The sequence below is a fragment of the Vicugna pacos genome, chromosome 1, assembly GCF_048564905.1.
Source record: "Vicugna pacos chromosome 1, VicPac4, whole genome shotgun sequence".
NCBI lineage: Eukaryota > Metazoa > Chordata > Mammalia > Artiodactyla > Camelidae > Vicugna > Vicugna pacos.
In genome coordinates, this window is record NC_132987.1 from 106,920,511 (window position 1) to 106,941,058 (window position 20,548).

General features: G+C 37.2%; 1 long non-coding RNA gene across 1 annotated transcript in view; it reads right to left on the reverse strand.

Annotated features, from left to right (window-relative positions):
- Positions 1-8,652: 8,652 nt before the first annotated feature.
- LOC140700122 (uncharacterized) overlaps positions 8,653-20,548 on the reverse strand; it is a 35,544-nt gene continuing 23,648 nt past the window's right edge. Inside the window, exons 2-3 of the long non-coding RNA XR_012078360.1 lie at positions 15,553-15,615; positions 8,653-8,848 (exon numbers count right to left, since the gene is read on the reverse strand). This is a non-coding gene — a long non-coding RNA (uncharacterized lncRNA). The remainder of the gene's footprint in view (positions 8,849-15,552; positions 15,616-20,548) is intronic.

Sequence of the window (20,548 nt, forward strand, 5' to 3'; positions counted from 1 at the left end):
GCAGAGCTGTGGAGCCCAACACAACCATGGAGGGATAGCTGTCTGCCTCTGGATCCTCTTTCCAGCTGATTCTGGAACACCTATTGGGTTCTCTGCTGGTGATTGCTGAAAGCTTGAGGCACATCCCAGGTCTCCCTGCATTGTTCTGGGAGATGCTGGTATGCACTGTGATGGTTGTTGTGGTAGTAAAGAGACTAAACACTTTAAGATGTAGGAAGTTGCTGGCCAAAAGATATTCTGCCCACAATGAAGTCTATGGAAAAGGTGGTGAGAATATTGAACCAATGACACAAGGTGAAGAAGCCCTCAGGCCACCTGGGTTGGAGGCCAGTCCTCCCATGTTACAAACCTTGTGCCTGTTGGCAATGAATACAAACCTGAGTAAGTAACCCAATCCTATCCCTGTGGACTTTCTGGAAAAGGCACACAAGACCCAGCCTCCTCAACTTCCCCAGGTGACCAATGGAAAATCCATCTTAAAAGCATCAGAAAAAAATGGAGAACAACTTCAGAAGAAAATAATGACTAATGTGAATGAAAATACTCATTTTCCAGAAAGTCCAGAACAACTTGCCCAAGAAATAGCAAGATGGAAACAGAGAGTCCTGGAAATGGCGGAGGAGAAAGAAAGGCTGATACAGTCAAACACATGGATGGAGCAAGTCCTGAATGACAATGTCAACCAACTAACATCAACGGCTGAACGCCTTCTGAAGGCCATCCCTTTGGCTAAGTTTCTTGGAGATCACTTGCTATATGGGAACCTGAAAGGCCAGCAAAAGAGGGAAGCAGAAAATGGTGATCAATCCACCCATCAGTCAGAAGCTGATCTGAAGAGTGTCATTGATGATGTTGATTTCATTGTGTCCCTTCAGAGTCCTGAATAGGGCCATCAGGAAATATCCCAAAGATTGTGGGAAGAAAAGCAAATGAACAAAGAGCTTACAAGAGAAATATCAGGCCTCCAAATGGAATAAGGATCTCTGCACTGTGAGAATTCACAGCTGGAAAGGGAGACTCAGCAGCTGAAGCAGAAGCTTCAAATTCTGCCTGAAGTACATGAAGATTATTTAATTCAACTTCAGAAAAAATTGTAGCTTATCTGCAAGGGAAGGCATCAGTTCAGTGTGAAAACATACAGACCACAACAAAAGCATATTTATACCAGTTAGAAGGAGGAAGTTGTATGACATTCATTTGCCAGAACTTGAATGGTCTATTAGGGAGTTTAAAATGTCCAGAAGCAGTATGAACAGGCTCCTCTACATTGAATTTGGACAATGGGACAAGTGAGGTAGGTGCTTTCTGTGGTCATGTTAATGTTTCCCCACCAATATTGATTCATGAAGACTATCATTTTGTCAGTTGACCTATGGTCTAATGCATGATCGGTAGTGAGGAATGGGAATTTTAGTCTCCATAACACTGGGTTGTCATTTGGTCCAAACCAGAGCTGCCTCTTTTAATCAAGCCAAAAATGTTTGAATTTCCATTCTTGTTTTTCCTTTTCTGAGGCCAGTTTTTGGGCTTTTCTAGCCAGTTTTTCTAAATTATCATTTGGGGAAATATCCCTTTGACAGAGGTTTGGCTGCTGTCCATCCCTTTAAAGGCAGCATTCCTTGCAGAAGTATCAGCAAAATGATTTCCTTGAGCTTCCAGAAATCAAGGTCAGAATGCCCTGGATTCTTAATAATGGTTAAAGAGGCAGGTAAAAGTATTTCATCCAATAATTTCTAAACATTGGGCAACTTTTAGTTTTATTTCCAATAGAAGTAAGGAAGCCATGCTGCTTCCACAGTATTCCAAAATAATGAGCTACTCCGAAAGTACATCTACTATCAGCATAAATGTTGGCAGTTTTGTCCTTGGTTAACGTACAATCTCATAGAAGAGCATATAATTCAGGGTATTGGGCTGAAGTAGTCGTAGGTTAAACATGCTGCCTCAACAACATCAAAAGGAGTTGCAGTCGCATACCCAGCGTGATACTTGCCATTGTAACGTTTAAGTAAGAAGCATCAGTGAACCATGAGACATCAATGCTACCCAACTGAATTTCCTGTAGATCATCACAAGGATTCAGGAGGTGGCCATCACAGAGAAGTAGTCAGCAACACAGTAGATAAAAGGAACCAGGTTATAGTTATTACAACATAAAAGAGTTATTTGAGGAGTAGTTAACTAAAGGACTTCACAGGAGGCGAGGCAGTGGGCTGTGAAATGTGGAGTGTGATGAGATTGCAGCAGAGCTTCTGGTAAATGAGGTAAAAAATGGCTAAAGGGGAATGCCACAATGATTTTCTTAGTGCCGTAATCAAAAAGGCAGTGGCCATTATGGCCATAATGGCTCTAAGACAGGGGTATATCCCCATGACCCAGGGCCCATTTGCCAGCTATAATACCCTGTGGATCAATGGTGATCCCTGTGTTCTGGGGAGAGCACCCCATGGGTACTCCTTTCTTTCCTTTTCATGTACAAAAAGGAATAAGAGATCTGACAATTGGGATACCCAAGGGCAGCTGGGTTGATCAAACTATCCTCCAGGCTATGTCCTCCAGTTCTCATGGAATTGGGTCTGGATTGTTATTGTTGAGTAAAACACACAGAGGATTAGACATAAGGGAAAAATTTGGAATTTAGTTTTGGCAATAACCTACCAGCCAGAGAATTCCTCCCAGTTGGCAGTTAGCTTTGCATTTTGGGAAACTTAGGACACCATAAAGTCTTGTATGATATTATATTGATAGATACATGTGGTTACACTTTTCTCAAAATCATAGACCGTCCACACCAAGAGTGAACTTTAATGCAAACAATGGTAATATGTCAACGTAGGTCCATCAGTTGTAACAAATGTACCACTCTGGTAGGAGATGTTGCTTGGGAAGTTTTGAATGTGAAGGGGTATATGGAAACTCGCTGTACTTTCAGTTTTGCTTTGTACCCAAAAGAGCTCTAGAAGCAAAGTTTAATAATTAAAAACATTGTAAACCATGGAAACAATAACTGTGAGAGGAAAGGAAACCAGACTGCTGCATCTGTACCTTCAATGTGGCGTGTTGATGCCCCACTGTAGTGGCTCCCATCTTTGCTGTGCATCAGAATCATGAGCAGAACTTGGACAAATTCAGACATTCAGGACCCACCTAAGAGCAACTGAATCAGAGCCTCCCAGGGAGTGGTCCCAGAGAGGAGGTATTTACTACAGCATTGTTTTCCTAGTTGTCTTGTCTTTCTAGGAGTATTTTTTGGGCACAGCAAATTCTTATCTTTCCATTATATCTTGAGACTCAGTGTCTTACTTCATTCCAAATACCTTTGAAGTTGAATTAAACAGACAAATTATTTGTTTGTAATTCAAGTGACCATTGCATCACATAAAGACCATTTGCATTAGATGGGCTCTTATGAAAGATTTTCAAAAACATCCTTTTTTGCTTCCACAGTACACTGGAGGGGCCTTGACTTTAACCCAAGCATACCTGGCGTTATGTTTATCCCACGTGTCACTTGGTTTTTTGGGGACCTTTTCAAAACTACCATGGCTTGTATCTGGAGTTCATGAATGAGGGATCATCTTAACAAAAATATGATGTTTCCATATTGGTTAAATTGGCAAAACTGTGGTGTTTCTTTGACCACCCATGGCTGAATTTAAGTTTCAATTAAACCATGTTGTCTAACTTTCTCATTAGGATATACATGTTTCTCAAAATGTCATAGCTTTCTCTGGAAAAGTCTGAACTCAAGTGAGGCATTAATTTTGTGACCATTTAATTTATTGTTATAACGTGAGCAGTTTTATGAATGAAAAGGTGAGCTATCAATAAGAAGCCCACAGCCCCACAACTGTCCAGAACACATTGGCATGATTCTCACCCTTGTTCTTTGTGAACCAGAGCCAGGAGACATGATGTCTAGGTCAGGGTTTGATTGCACCTTCATCTCACACATATCAGTGTATGGCTTCATTTTAGCCTTGATTATCTTATGGAATAAAGAGTCTCCTCTGACTGCTGGCAGGAAATGAACAGGAAGAAGCATGATGAAGTGGGGCCCAGTAGGAGGGACAGTCACTAGAGGGACAGTGATCCAGGAAGCGAGACTTGTGGTTTGCTTGTCATAAACCTGGTATCATCTTGGTATCTCCAAAAGTAGCATTAACTGGGCTCAACTCAGATAGTAAACGCATCACACTTGGGAATCTTCATTCTGCAATAAGCCCCTCTCCCTGCTCTTGGTCCCCATTGTGGGAGCACCTGAGAGGTGAGACCACCTGATCACCAGAGCCTTCAGGTATGGCAGACACTACATGGAGTCCAAATGGACATGGCTGCTCCACAAACTTTCCTCAGAAACCAGGATTTCACTGGGTGTAATGCATCTATGCCTTGTTGACTTTTCTCAGGGTTCTCCTGCACTAAATTTATTATGATTTACTTAGTACCCAATGCCACACAGATACTAGAACAGTTTTAAGAGTCATTCTTCATTCATCTTTTCTGATCCCACAACTGCCCAAATTCAGCCCCATCTGTCTTTCTGCTGGATCTCTGTGACAACCAACCCAGTGCAGACCCATGAGGAACCTCACCAAAATCCCACACTTACTCCCCCTCCCCACATTCCACCCTCTCCACAGCCACACAGATCTGCGTAGAACATATATCACACCATGTCCACAGCTATCAACCTTCAGCCTCCAGGTCTAAAGTCTGGTGTCCCTATGCTGCCCTAAAGACAAGTCTTTGCAGTGGTCCCTGCTCCCTGGCCACCTCCCCTGCTCTCTCTTCACCTTAGCCCAGCTTTCTCTGCCCCAGAAACCCAGTTCTCTGGCAATTTATTCTTCCTCTTCTCTCTGCTTATAATTTTATGTCCCCTGGCCTCCCAGGATACTCTTCTTGTGGTTTGATATCACATAAATGTCACCTCCTGAGTGTTACCCTGTCACCCTAATCATCCATCACCCTATTGAAACTGTCCTCAGAGTAGATATCATTTGTTTCATTGATCTTTATTATCTGACCTTGCCCCTCACTGGATTGTCTCTGAGGCCCACGTGTCTCATCAGATCAGGAGATGTTTTCATTGCTTCCTATCAAACATCTACAACATTGCTGCAGACATCACAGAAACGCCACAGACATTTATTAAATACATGGGTGTGAATGATGACAATAAAATACACACACATACATTGGATCAAAGAGAGTCAAGTGTGCTGGTCATTCTCCAATTACTTTTTTTCTCCTGGCCTGCTTTAGTCCAAGGCTGACTCCCCCGTCTGCACTACCCAGGCCCCCTGGGTGACTGCCCATTACTACTGCAGGAAATGAGAGGACAGGAGAACAGAGGGTAGGGGCAGTTTCCCTGTTCCCTTGACAGTCCCTCACTGCGCTTAGGTGACATCACTTCCCTCCCCTCTCTCCAGGCCCAAAAGTTGAAACAGTCTTTTAAGTGCTAGTGCTAGCACCTGGAGCCCCACATCCTTGGTCCTTCCCTCATCCTTGCCACAGCTCTGAACCACCATCCTCATAGTCTCTTTTGTCTGCACCTTTTGGATGAAGTTTTTGGTTGGTATTTGGTCTGAATGATCAGGAAATGCCACGTTTATGTGTACATGATTTAAAATCTATTTTCTAAATATAATTAATGCACACATATTTTTTAGTTTACTTTTTTATTTAAAAACATCTCTTAAATTTGTAACTCCCTTTTTACATTTTCAGGTATTCACAAAACCACTAAGAAGGATTAGTATCTGCCCTGTGGTTTGTGTGTGTATGTGTGTTTATATGTGTGTGTTTGCCATCAAAACTTTTTTCATTTTGACTGATAAACTTAAGAATTGTTAAGGAAAAAATGGACCCTTAAGCAAAACAACAAAGAATAAGAAACAATTATAAAACAAGAAATAGATGCTTCCAAATTCTGGTTTCTAATCTATGAACTACTAAACTAATTTTATGAATTTAGCACTAAACTACAAGTTTAGAACTAAACTATTAAAAATATAATTTGAATGAGGTCTCGTCTTGTTTAACTTTTTTTGGATTTTTTTAAAAACCAGCCAAAATTTATTCAGGTGAATATTAGGTTAATTACATAGATTTATAATATTAGCCATAGCTTACAGATAATTATTTTTATCATTTCAAATTTATCTTACTCATGCCAAACTTAGAGGATGATCTAAGTCATAAGTGGTGTTTAATTTAAATCAAGATACAATACTTACAGTACTTAATTCCAAAAGATCTTTTGGGAAAATCATATATCTCTGAAAATCAATTTTTAAATATTACTACAATAAGTTGTAATTCTATACTGATAAGAGTAACTGTGACGTCAATTAGTAATCATAGCTTAGCTAAAGACGTTAGTCAAAATTACTTTAACAAAAATACATACAGGTGTTTATCCCTGGTTCTGGGTGTTCAGGACTTGAATTCTAGGGAAGATGAGTCAAACGTGCAGAAGACCCCAGATTCCTGAGCTCTCATGGCGTGAACATCCGCCACCCTAGGGGGCATGGCAAAGGTGATCTCCTGACACTTCAAGGCCTCTGTGGGCTGCAGGTGGAGCAGCAGGGACACAGGGGCTCTTTGGGAAAGGCTGGAACTTCGAATCAACCTTGGCCAGCATTTGCCTTCTGTGGTCATTTTCTTTTCTTAGCTTCTTGAGCTTTTTCTCAGTGGATACAGCCAACATCCAGCATTCTTGAGCTCTTTTCTCATGGAAGAGGATCTCCGTTCAGTGGTAGGAAGTGTTGCCCTTTAACTGTTTGCCCACATCTTCTGCCATCTTCCTGTAGAAGCTGTGATTCTGACATGTGGACTTCACATTTTAGCACAGACTGGGAAGTTTCTTCTCCAATTCTAAGCAGCATATTTCCTCCTCAATTTCTTTCTGAAGTTGCATTAAATAATCTTCATGTACTTCAGGCAGAATTTGAAGCTTCTGCTTCAGCTGCTGAGTCTCCCTTTCCAGCTGTGAATTCTCACAGTGCAGAGATCCTTATTCCATTTGGAGGCCTGATATTTCTCTTGTAAGCTATTCATTTGTTTACTTTTCTTCCCACAATCTATGGGATATTTCCTGATGGCCCTATTCAGGACTCTGAAGGGACACAATGAAATCAACATCATCAATGACACCCTTCAGATCAGCTTCTAACTGGTGGATGGACTGATCACCATTCTCTGCTTCCCTCTTTTGCTGGCCTTTCAGGTTCCCATATAGCAAGTGATCTCCAAGAAACTTAGCCAAAGGGATGGCCTTCAACAGGCGTTCAGCCGTTGATGTTAGTTGGTGGACATTATCATTCAGGACTTGCTCTATCCATGTGTTTGACTGCACCAGCCTTTCTTTCTCCTCCGCCATTTCCTGGACACTCTGCTTCCATCTTGCTATTTCTTGAGCAAGTAGTTCTGGACTTTCTGGAAAATGAGTATATTATTCATTATTTTCTTCTGAAGTTGTTCTCCATTTTTCTCTGATGCTTTTAAGATGGATTTTCCATTGGTCACCTGGGGAAGTTGAGGAGGCTGGGTCTTGTGTGCCTTTTCCAGAAAGTCCACAGTGATAGGATGGGGTGACTTACTCAGGTTTGTATTCATTGCCAACAGGCACAAGGTTTGTAACATGGGAGGACTGGCCTCCAACCCAGGTGGCCTGAGGGCTTCTTCACCTTGTGTCATTGGTTCAATATTCTCACCACCTTTTCCATAGACTTCATTGTGGGCAGAATATCTTTTGGCCAGCAACTTCATATATCTTAAAGTGTTTAGTCTCTTTACTACCACAACAACCATCACAGTACATACCAGCATCTCCCAGAACAATGCAGGGAGACCTGTGATGTGCCTCAAGCTTTCAGCAATCACCAGCAGAGCACCCAATAGGTGTCCCAGAATCAGCTGGAAAGTGGATCCAATGGCAGACAGCTATCCCTCCATGGTTGTGTTGGGCTCCACAGCTCTGCCTCTGAGGACCAGTGAGTGTCCTGTGAGCTTTAATTGACCACTAATCAGAACCCTGCAAAGTGTTCCATCTCTAAGGTAAACAAGTGGCAGACAGCCTGGATGGGCAGTTAGGCTGGGGGAGGGGAGGCCAGCTATGTTCTAGAAAACATTTCTCCCTAACTTCACTTTTAAAATAGAAATTTATCTCACTTATATAGGTGGTAGAGGAGGTGGAAGGGACTGGGTGCAGCCTGAAGCTTGTCCACAGTAGGCCCCATCTTGCCCTTAAGCAAACCTAGTGGGTCAAAGCATTGTTAGGCCAAATTCCCTTCTTTGCACAAAAGTAGTCATGGCCAGAAACTCACTCCCTGTTTTTTCATAATTCAACGCCTAAAACTTGATATTGCTAGATTTTTTTTTTCCATTTTAAACTGCTATATTTTTTAGCATTTTATAAAATACGTGAATGAGTTCTCATTGTTGGTTTAATTTACATTTTTTCATTGCTAGAGAGATATTCTAATATCTCTCAATGGAAGAACAGATACATAATTCCTACAATATAATTACAGAGGCTAATGAGAGTTATATTAAAATATGTATACATCTCAAAAGTACAATGATAAAATTTGTATAAGACCAGGTCAGGAGGATAGTATTTGTGTATTAATCTGAAATAAGGCAGAAGCATACTATGTATGGCTAAAGAATATACACTCAAAGATACAAATTCAAGTAAGATATACTGATGGAGGAGACTGGAATATGAGAGATGCTATTCCCCTGGTTGGATAAGGATCCAGTCAATCTTCCTCTGGGGAGTAGACTTTTGTTATGGAGATTTCTGTGGGCTTATTTCACAATGATTTTTCTTCCTTGCCTCCTGCCAAAGCAACAAAGGGGATCTTGTTTAGATCTTCACCATGAGAATTGTGAAGAGCTGGGATGTGCAATTACCCTCCAAACTCAGTGTTGTAGCTCAGTGGGGTCCTAAAGGGGTTTTCAGTATGTGTTTCAGGTAGTCTCTAGTTTAGGAAAGTCACAAAAATATCACTGTGTCCAGGAAGTAACTAGAACTCGTAGAAAACATAGAATTCTTTGGCAACTGCACATACAAAATAAAACCTTTCTTTAGCCTAGTTGACATATATATGAACAACATGTGATGGGTTTAGTTCCTATCTTCACCAATGAATGCAAAGCAAACCAGTGCCACCTGCAATGCTGACAAGTAAATGGGACTCAATACCAAAGCCTTTAAAGTCCTATTTCATGACCTCTACATTCTGTTATCAGTCTTATCTAAAATATAGTTCTAGATAGATAAATACATATGTAAAGACATTTATACATGTGTTTATATGTGTACACATATTTGTACATATGAGTATATGTACACATACATACATTCACATATACACATTAGTTAATTGTTTGGCATTCTCAAGTGAAAACAAAAATTTTCTTTATGTGCTATGTCGGAATGACACTGAATTTAATACAATGTCTTATCTATGTGGATTTAGTGCTGAAACCACTCACTGTTCTTCAGGTAAAATAAATGCATATGGAAAAAATATGTCTCTGCTGGTATTTTATTGTTTAATGAACACTTACATATTAAATAATCTAATTAATGAATATTTAAAATTCACCTATTAACATTGCTTATCTGTAAAATATATGTTTTCCTCATTACTATTTATATTTGAAATTTAATATATACATATTTCCATGTTCTTAGTTTTGAGTTTGTTGCTTCATTTTGATAACTAAGCTAAAAAAAGCAAATTTTAGTGGAAATTCAGTAAAATTTCTTGAGAGACTAATTTTGGCTCATAGATTTTTCTTTGATTGTTTGGGACAGGTGTAATGTGAACAGTTAAAATCATAAGCTTCCTTCCTTCTTACTTTTTTCCTATCTTTTCGGTTTAATATAATTTTTGATCAACTTCTTTTTTAAATTCCATGTAGTTAAAACATTTTTATTTCAAATTATCTATATTTGATTTCAAATTGAAAAGTGAAGTTAATTAAAAATTCCTCATATTAAAGCACCAAAAACAATTTAGTTTAACAATTAAATGTTGCATATCAGTTGCATTAAGATCTTGCTTATATTCCACCTAATCATTTCACTCAAAGGAAAAATGTTTCTCTTAGGTTAAAGCTTAAGCATTTCTTTGGATCATTTCAAAATTTGAAACACTTTAACCCATGAGCTATACTGATAACTGCACTATAAATTTAATTAATTCAGAAAAGTGAATATTTTTAGCAGCTCTTAAAATGGATCCAATATTGAAGAACATGGTCCAAAAACACAATTTGCTTCTCATTCTGTTGTAAATGTATAAAAAGAGATAAAATGATCTTAAGTGTCAAGCTGGAAAATGAGTCAAGAAGGTACCAAGATTTTCCAAATTTTCAAAGTCAAAGATAGAAGATAGTAAAATGTAGCAATAATAACCAATAAACACCAAGTATCTCTTCAACTATATAGATCTTCAACATTTCCACTTAGAAGTGTCCCAAGAACCATAAATTCATTTTGTTTTATATTGGCCTCATTTTCTTTACTTCTAATTCCACCCCCCTTTATTTATCTCAGTGATATCCTCCATTTATGCTTACTGTTTTTCTGGATTTCTTCCCTTTCCTCACATCCTAAATCCAATCAATACAGACATTACTCAAGTTTTCATTTTGGAAATTTCATTATTCTTTGTCTTTACTAGCTAAAAAAGCTGTAATTAAGTAATGACTATGTTTTAATAGCTATAGTAAATACTTTTTATTAACAAATACCAACAATTAACTTTAAATTAACAATTCAGAAACAAGCTGAATCATGAATATGTTATTGAGTATGTTATTGAGAATTCTATATTCAAAATTTACACTTGAATAGTTAGAAGTTGACTAAATGTTTGAGGAACTAAGTAGGACTTTTATATATTTTGGAGCATTGATTTGGAAGTTTTAATAGTATATTTGAGGATGGATAAGTACAAACAAAAAGCTGCAACAGCAAAACTACTGTTTGAACTTTTGATCAGTGCTTTAAAAATCTGTCAGAAGTCTCATAATTTAAGGTACAGAAATTTGAAAATTAAATAAAATTGGAAATAATAAAATTTTTTAAGATGTAAAAATCAATGAACAGAAACCTCAATTAAATAGAGTCAGGAGACCAGAAAGGGGAGTTTTCATGCCCTGCAATGATAGAGCCCTTCAGGAAGAAAGACTTCTCTCCTTTCCTGGCAAGGACTCAGCCAGTTAAAAGCCACGGACTCTTTGTTTACTACAGCCTTCCCTCCTAACTTCCTTTTCTTCTCTATCAAATCTTCTCTTTCCCTTCCTGTGCTGGACCTTGCACGTGGCTCACCATGGTTGTAGACTCTGAATTGCAATTTTATACTGAGTCCAAATAAACCCATCTTTGCTGGAAAAATATCTAGCAGTAGAGTTGTTTTAGGTCAATAAAGAGAAAACATTTACGACTCCATATCACTGCCAAGATACATTTTTTAAAGCATCTCAAACTGTTTGATTAATAAAGAATTTAAAATCCCCCAGTTGTAGGTAACTGCTCCAGTATAAATGACCTCTGTCCTTGAGCTTCTGGAAAGGAGACATTAAACTTTAAATAACATCAACTAATTTAGAAATCATACACTTATCCCAAAGCATTTACTTCATGATTTAATTATTTTAATCATTAGACCATTTAATGAACAATATGATGATTATGAAACTTTAGGGCCTTTGTAAATATTGGGTATGTTTTTCAACGTAATAGACATGTAGCTATGAGGCTGTACCTTTTGCTTAAGTTTCTCTACATGAAAATCTTCCATTTCTCTGTCTAAATTGAGCTTATGTCTTGATATCTAGTTTATATGCCACATACTTTTTGGAACCTTTCCTGATAACTTACCTAAACATAATAATTTATTATTTCCTTATTTGTGTTTTCACAATACTTTATTTGTAACTGTTTTATTTATTAATTTTAAAATAGAATAAAATAAAATATATATAATACAAATTTTGTTATACACACACACTAATCCCACTGAAATCCCTCACATCTTTCCACTAACATATGAGATCCTTAAAACAGGGCATATAGTTTTTTCAGTTTTATATTATTTCCTTTCAAATAACACAATGCCTTGAATATAACAGTTACGTGAAATTATTTCTATACTTCACAATATTAGTTTAATGCCACAGAATAATAGTTTAATGCTCTAAGAGACTGACCTATATCTAGAGTTTCAATATTTTTACAGTCTGGGTTCAAACAAGTTGTATACGTATATGCTGTTAACCTTGAGATTAAAAAAAAGAAAGTTAAGAGAGAAAAAAAAAGTTATCTTATGTTGGTAATGTCATAAAGCACCTATGTTTTATATAATTTATCTCTTTTTTTAATCACTACTTAACTACAAAAGCAAATAAAATATATATATTGAAATTATCTCTGCAAAAGGAAAAATATGTTTTCTCATTCCTCCTGAAACAGCATTGTCCTCCATACAAAACACATTCAAAGTCTTCCTGTAATATCAACTTTCCATTCTCCTTCCATTCAGAAAAACCTTTAGGTTAATTAGAGTCCACACTGGCATCATTGTTTTCATTACAGTGAATGAACCGGATTAAAAAAAATCAGCTGTCACTGAAGTTATTTTAATGCTTAGGTTTTCCTCCACGAAAGGCTGTGTACTCATTACCCTACCTTTGACACAGAAATCACTTCCTGTGGGCTATAGAGCACTTTCTACAAGTCTAGAGATTGGAAAAATGGATATTTATTGCAGTTAAGGAACTCAGAATTTTAAAGAGGCAATTTCTGGAAGCTGGCTGAAAAATGACCTCATTCTCCTTCAAGTTTATTGTCAACACAATGCTGTGCTGGCACTCCAAGATGCATGATGTGGTTCAATTCTTTCTGCATGGCCTTCAGGGGCATGATTCAAAATAAAGAATTGTGCTTGAATGGCTGATTTTATTTGTTTCCTAAAGATTGTTCCTTTTATAATTCACCCAAGTAAGAAAACACTGCTATAAACATTTCAAAATATTTATAATTTATAATAGTGACTATCACTTTTTTCTGTGCTTTGATAATTTAAAATGAGGCAAGAATTTTAAGTACAACAAAGTGATAAATTGGAGTTTATTAGACACAATTCTTTATTTCCAATCTGAAAAAATCCCTGAATGACCAGTATAGATTATTATTTGACCAGTTCAAAGTATGCTGTGTGAAACAGTAATGATGTGTAAATTACTATTACTAGTAAGAGACAAGATAAGTATAAAAATTGAAATTAAGTATTTATAATATTTTATACCAATTTGGCAGATTAACTGTGTGTCTAATAAATATGTTCATGATTAACATTTTGGATTCCCAATTTATATTTCCCTTCTCTTATTTTCATTTATTTTTGGTAGTAGTTCATTTTTTATTGTTTTTACTGAAGTTTAGGTTTGGGATAGATTCAGAAAAACATTGATTCTTCAATGTAGATAGCTGGAGAAGCACTGAATTCTAGGAATAATGGTTTTCAAAATTTTTGAAATATTATGCAAAAGCTCCATCTTTGAAAAAGTTAAATATTGAGCTTGTCTGGTTAAAGAGTAGAGAGGGATAAAATAGTGATCCACTTTTCCCACTGAGGCAGAAACAGGAGGATCTAGGGGATGGAAAAGTAACATGAAGGACAAGAATCATTAAATAAAATGTGGAATGAAAAATAATCAAAAACTGCAATGGAGGTAAATAACATGTGCATGACTATAGATAATTAAAGTTAAAAATATAATTTATAATTAAAAATATTAAGGAAAGATTTAAAAGATCAGGGAAATGATTGAAGAATAAACTTGATCAAATTGTGATCAATATAAGTACTGTTCCTGGGTGTTTGGTATACAGAGAACAAAACATACCCCCTTACCCTCAGAGTCATCCCATCCAGCCCCTGCCCAACACTGTCCATGCCCTTGTCTCTGAAATTTGTGAATATGTGACATTAGATGGGAAAAAAGAAGAGACTTGGGAAATATAACTATGGCTATGGCATTACAATAAGGAGATTTTCCTGGATTCTCAGAGTGGGTGCAATCTAATCACATGAGCCTTTAGATTCAGAGTACTTTCTCCAGTTTCAGTCAGGAGAGAGGTAGCAAAAGGCGAAGTCAAAGATATCCGAAGCGAGAATAGCTCAACCGTCATTGCTGGAGAGAGCCACATGGAAGTATAAAAGTGTTAAGTGTGTGTCCCCTCAGAATTCACATTTTGAAATCCTGACCCCAATGTGTTGGTATTAGGAGTAGGTGAGTGCTTTGGAAGGTGATTAGGTCGTGAGGGCAGAGCATAAATGTGATTAATGCACTTATAAAAGAATCCCCAGAGAGCTCCATAGCCTTCTTTCCACCTCATGACAGCAATAGTGAGAAGATGATCTATGAACGGGGAAGCAGACCTCACCAGACACTGAATTTCCTTTCATTTTCATCTTGGACTCCACAGCTTCTCCAGAACTGTGAGAGATAAGTATTGTTTAAGCTACCTAGCCTATGATATTTTTGTTGCAGCAGCCTGAACTGATTAAGACGAGAAAGAAACATACGTAGACCAGAAGCAAAGATTGGCCCAGGGATGGAAAACAGGAACCTCAGTCCTCTAACCATCAGGAACTGAATTTAGTCATTAACATGAATGACCTTGAAGGTTAATTGACTCCTAAAACCTATGAGGAGAAATGAAGTCTTGTTAACACCTTGATATTGGCCTTGCAGAATTCTAAGCAAAGGACCCAATTAAGCTATATTATACCAGGGTTTCTGACTTGCAGAGCTAAGAGGGAATAAATAAGTATTGTTTTAAGCTGCTAAATTTGAGGTAATATGTTATAGCAACAGCAGAAAACTAATAACATATCCTTACCCAAAAGAAAGAGCTTGTTACTGAATTATTGTGGAGCCAACACCTTCTCTGAAAATAAAGTGTATATCTTACTGATTGACTGATACTCTGGTTTCTAAACCTTTACCGAGGCATTACTTCTAAAATATTCCAATTGCACTTATACGTTTTCTTTTATTCAGAATCAGAAGATATATAATATGCTCTGCATAAACACAATGTCCATCATTGTGCTAATTTGTATAACTTCATTTTTCAATTTTCACCTTTTTTTAAATTAAAAATTTAGTTTGTACCAGGCTCTGTGCTAAGTGCTTTACTTACTTTGCTTCACTAAGGAGGTATGTATTTTTAATAGCACTGAAGAAAACTGAGGCCAGGAAGGTACATAAAAAGTTACATAAAAATGCAGACTAAAAGTCTGGTCTATGTAACAGTAAGTTTGATGCTTATAAGTTTAAACTGCTCTTTTTCTGACTGTAGAAGCCTAATTTCTATTCTCTATAGTATGCTTGTCTAGAGGAGGAAAAGGTGCAGGGAAACTGCAGAGGTAATTAAAAGGAGTTCAGTTACATTACTTTTCCTTCCTATGACTTCAAAGACAGAAATTTCTTGCGAGTTGCTAGTGTGGCTGGACTTACCAGTTAAGTGATGAAGTAGAATCGATAAGGTGACACATATTTAGAATGTTTAGCCATGCTCTGCTGAAAGGTTTAAACAAACATTTGTGTATTTGTAAGCAAAATGACAACAGAGAGTAAATGGTCTCTTTATCTGTTCACTTATGTGTGGGTTTTTTTTAACATTTTTTATTGATTTATAATCATTTTACAATGTTGTGTCAAATTCCAGTGTAGAGCACAATTTTTCAGTTATACATGAACATATATATATATTGTCATATTTTTTTCTCTGTGAGCTACCATAAAATCTTGTATATATTTCCCTGTGCTATACAGTATAATCTTGTTTATCTATTCTACAGTTTTGAAATCCCAGTCTTCCCACCCCCCACCCCCTTGGCAACCACAAGAATGTCATTTTAAGTGAAGTAAGCCAGAAAGAGAAAGAAAAATACCATATGAGATTGCTCATATGTGGAATCTAAAAAAAAAAAAAAGCATGAATACAAAACAGAAATAGACTCACAGACATAGAACACTTATGTGTGTTTTATGAAGGTCGATAATCACAAAATTAATCCACCTGGTTGGCTTGGGGGTACTCTGGCCAGTTTCTCTTGTATTCAAGTGGCCACTTCTTACAGTTTTGCAATGAGGTTTCAGAGTCTTACAGAATCATAAGGACTACAGAGTAGAAATTCTAGTTACTAGTATTAGAAAACAAATTACTCCAAAAGTTACTGGCATAATATAACAGCAACTTATGTTACATAAGGACTCTTGGAATCACAAATTCAGGCAGAGCATGGTAGGGATGGATTTCCTGTGCCTCAACTTGCCTTTCGCCTTGGCTGGAAGATTTCAAGACTGGGTTCTGGACTTACAGACAGCTCACTTACCATGTCTGCTACTTAATGTTGGCTGTCCAGTGGAACACTTACATGTGACATCTCCATGTTGTCTAGACTCCCTTTCAACATGCTGTCTGAATTCAAAGGCAAGTCTTCCAAGAAGAAATTAGAGGCAGAAGAAGAACTTAACTCCTTTTTTGACCTAGAGTCAGAAGTCATGCAGCATCATGTCTGCCACACTTTACTGGCTGAGGCAGTTACAATGGTCTGGTCAGGTTCAAGGAGAGGAAATGTAGATCCTGTCTCTCCTTGGAAGAATTTAAATATCACTTAGTAAGAAGAATATGTGGAAAAAGATGTACACTTGGGCTGTCTTTTGAAAAAGCTATCTGACACAGTGAAGGATGCATATGCACAAAAGAGGTGCTTGAGACACAGTCAAGAGATTGTTAAAAGCTTTTAACACATAAGTTGTATAAGGTAATAAAAAAGGAAAAGACTAACAAAAACATCCTAACACGGAAACATGATCAGAAAAATATTCCTCCAGCTCTTTCTTCATTGTGATGTTCAGTTTGATGTGTCAATTTGGCTGGGTTTCAGTATCAGTCAAACACTGATCTAGGTATTAGTGCTGTGAATGAATTTTGTAGATGTTATTCAACCATAATCAGCTGACTTCAAGTAAGAGAGCTTATCCTAGACAATCTGAGTGGGCCCAATTCATTCAGTTGCAAAGCTTTAAGATGAGGGCTGAGACATACCTGAAGCAGCAGCAATTCTGCCTATGGAGAGCAGTTTCATCTTGTATCTAAGAGTTTCAGTCTGCCCTTCTGACAACTGGATCTATAGATTTCAATGTGGCCAGCAATATCCCATGGTAGTGTAAAACCATTCCTTGTAATTAATCTCTTAATACATATCTCTTACTTGTTCTGTTTCTTTGGTTGACTCCTGAATGATACACTCATCAAAAGCATCTACTTCCATTTAGAACATTCAATATTATGATATTGTATCAAAAAACATGCTTACTTGATCCTACAATATTGAGATGAAATGCTATAAATGATTTATACTAAGTTAAACCAGAAAATAGCAGGTTGTATCAGAAAATAATTTGAAAATTCTTAATTTTTTTAAAATCATGAAAATATTTTCTCTATTTGCCACTATAACATGGCTGGAGATCATTCTTTTCCACTTTCAAGAATTTTGCCCATTGTGGTCTATTGCATGCTGACTGTGAGTCCAGGCTATAAGTTCAAAAAAAGACCTTGTTTGCATTATGTAGAATGGCAGTCATAATCAGATTATTCAATTCTAAAATGATTAAGCATGTTTCTACCTGAATATGTTTCTATAGGAATGCTACACATTAGCTGTGTAACAGGACATCAAAAATCACAGTAAAAAAATTGATTTATACAACTTTCTTGTGTGGTGAGAAAAATAATATTCTAGATTTCTAACAAAATTATTTTGAGAATTAGATAATGCTTTGAACACTTGGCTAAAGATTAAGAGTAACTGTTTATAAGATATGATTTTTACTGATATTAAATAATTTTTTTCTAAGTGAAAATAAATAGGAATTTCTATTCTCAATCAACATAATTTTGAAGGCCCTTTTTTTTCCCTAATTTTATAAACAAGTAAAAGAAGTAACTAAAACCAAGTAGTTTATTTAAATCCAATCATACCATAATCTGGATAATTTTTGAATCTTGATTCTTTATAAAAGGACCACTTCAGAGAGACATGGCTTTGAATCTCTGCACTTTTTTACCCAAGCCTGAGACTTAAATTCACTGCTCCTTAATTTTGTCTTCTGAAAAATATGACAATGTGATCTTGTAAAATTTAGTGATAATTGGACATTATGTAAAAGTATTTGGCACATAAATTATGTGCTAAATAAATGAGTATTATTCTCATTTATGTTATAGTTTTACATTGAATTAACAGAGCTTAAATTTTATATATATTTTATTTTATAGTATTAAAAATACTTTGCTGATCAAACTTTAGTGCTTATTATTGAATTCATCAATCCTCACCCATTCTACCTTTGATAATTTTGATTAACATTTTATGACATTTAGATCAAGATTTTTTTTATAATTATATTTTCTTTTCTTGCCATGTTCTTTTCAACTATGGTTGATCTTTGTTAACAAAACACTTGGGGGACATCGAGTGGCATTTCAAGGCATTCATGTCAGCACCTGTTATAGATTTACAGCACTTAGCCTGTCAGAGATTTGTCCTTAATGTTAGAGAGGAGTAAGATATCTTAGACTTTGAGTTTTATGCTTGGTTTCATTTGAAATAGTTTAAAAAACAGTTTCAGTATCAGCATACTAATACCTGCGACAACGACATGACTGCCCTCAGGTCTGACAAGTTACTAGAAAACAGATGGAGTGGTCATGTTGAGTCTTAAGTAACCTTTTATCAAATGACCGTAATTATTTGTTTAAATCTTTATTTCATTTAAATTTGCATGAATTTTAGGTGGTTACCCACATATTCTCTCTTGACAGATAAAAATTAAAGACAACATGTCACATTCAAAATGTGCTGGGGTAGCCACACACCCCTCCCACGGCAGATGTAACTGCCCGACTAATCAGTGGATTGCAGTGGTCTGGGGAGTTTTTCATCTGGCTGCAGGGGAGGTTTTCAGATTGCATAAGGCCTTTTTCAGTTTCACTGAAAGTGAAATCACTCAGAAATATCCAGCTCTATATTCTCTCAGGAAAGCTATTGTCATTTATTCCTCAGATGCCACCCCAGTTATTCTTTCTGCATTTAATGCGCTGTTATAAGGTTTATCAACTCTGACTCTGAGTATCTGGAATCAAATGTAGGATCTGTGTTTCTTGCTGAGTGCGGTAAAAAACAAAATCAGATGTGCTGAAATCAGCACTAATCTTTTATACCATTTTCTCAAGCTTAGGATATAGAAGAAGAAACTATGCGTTATGTATGCCTGGGATCCATACCAAGAGTTTCGATGACAAATACCATCCTCTCCCTGTCCCCCTCAACACACACACATACCATAATATATACAAGCCTCTTTTAGCTGTTATGTCAGTAGCTGAGGAAAATATAAAAATACAGAAAGCCAGAAATTAATAAATAAATAAAAGAAGAAAAAAAATGTGCACAATTTGTGTACACACAGAAGATACATAAATTATACACATACTAAAAGAGTTGCCTTCTGTATCTAGATAAAATTTCAACAAGGAACATTTCATCCAAAATTGAGCAAATGAGACTGTGAAGAAGGCAGAGTTCCCAGAGCTGTGAGCAGGGATAAGGAAATTGACAAGGGATAGGCAGGCACCTAGAAGCTGGACATGATGGGAAGCTATCTCCACCCCTAGGCCCCAAGGAAGAAGGGAGGAAGTGGTGCCTCAGTGAGGAGCCATCATCATGGAAGGCAAAGAGAGGAGGGAACAGGGATACTGCCCCACTCCCTGCCCTCCTGTCCTCCCATTTACTGTTGGCACAAATGGCAGTCACCCAGAGGGGCTGGGTAGTGCTGGCCAGAAAGGGGCATGTGATTTGAAAAATGACCAGCATAGCAGAGCTTATTCAACTAAAAGTGTGAGTGCGTGTGTGCTATTGCATCCGTTAATATGAAATTAATTTCAAAATACGTATATTGAGCCTTTATGGATACCCATTGATGTCTTCAGCACTGTTCTAGATTCTCGGGATACAATGATGGTAAAAATAACCCAAGGAGGCCTGTGGACCCACAGAGGTTACATTCTAGTGAGGGGAAGGCTCAGTGAACAATGAACAAATAAACAGATGGTAATATGTGCCCTGCAGTCAATCGAGGATGTGGTATTTAAGCTGTGTTCCAAAGGGTAAAAAGGAGGCAGCCCAGGAAGTTCATGGGGAAGAACATTCCAAGGAAGAAAGAAAACGTCCTGAGAAGTCAGCTTCTGGGGCCAGGGAAAACAGCAAAGTGGCGGGATAGGTGGATAGTGAGCAGGGCTGACAGCTCAGATGTTAAGTGCAGTATGGTAACACCAGGGGAGGGTTTTAAGCCCTACTGGAAGGTGGGGTGAAGAGAGGTGAGGGGGAAAGGTATGATCTGCTGTGTATTCTACATAGATCTCTTTGGCTCTGCAGGACCT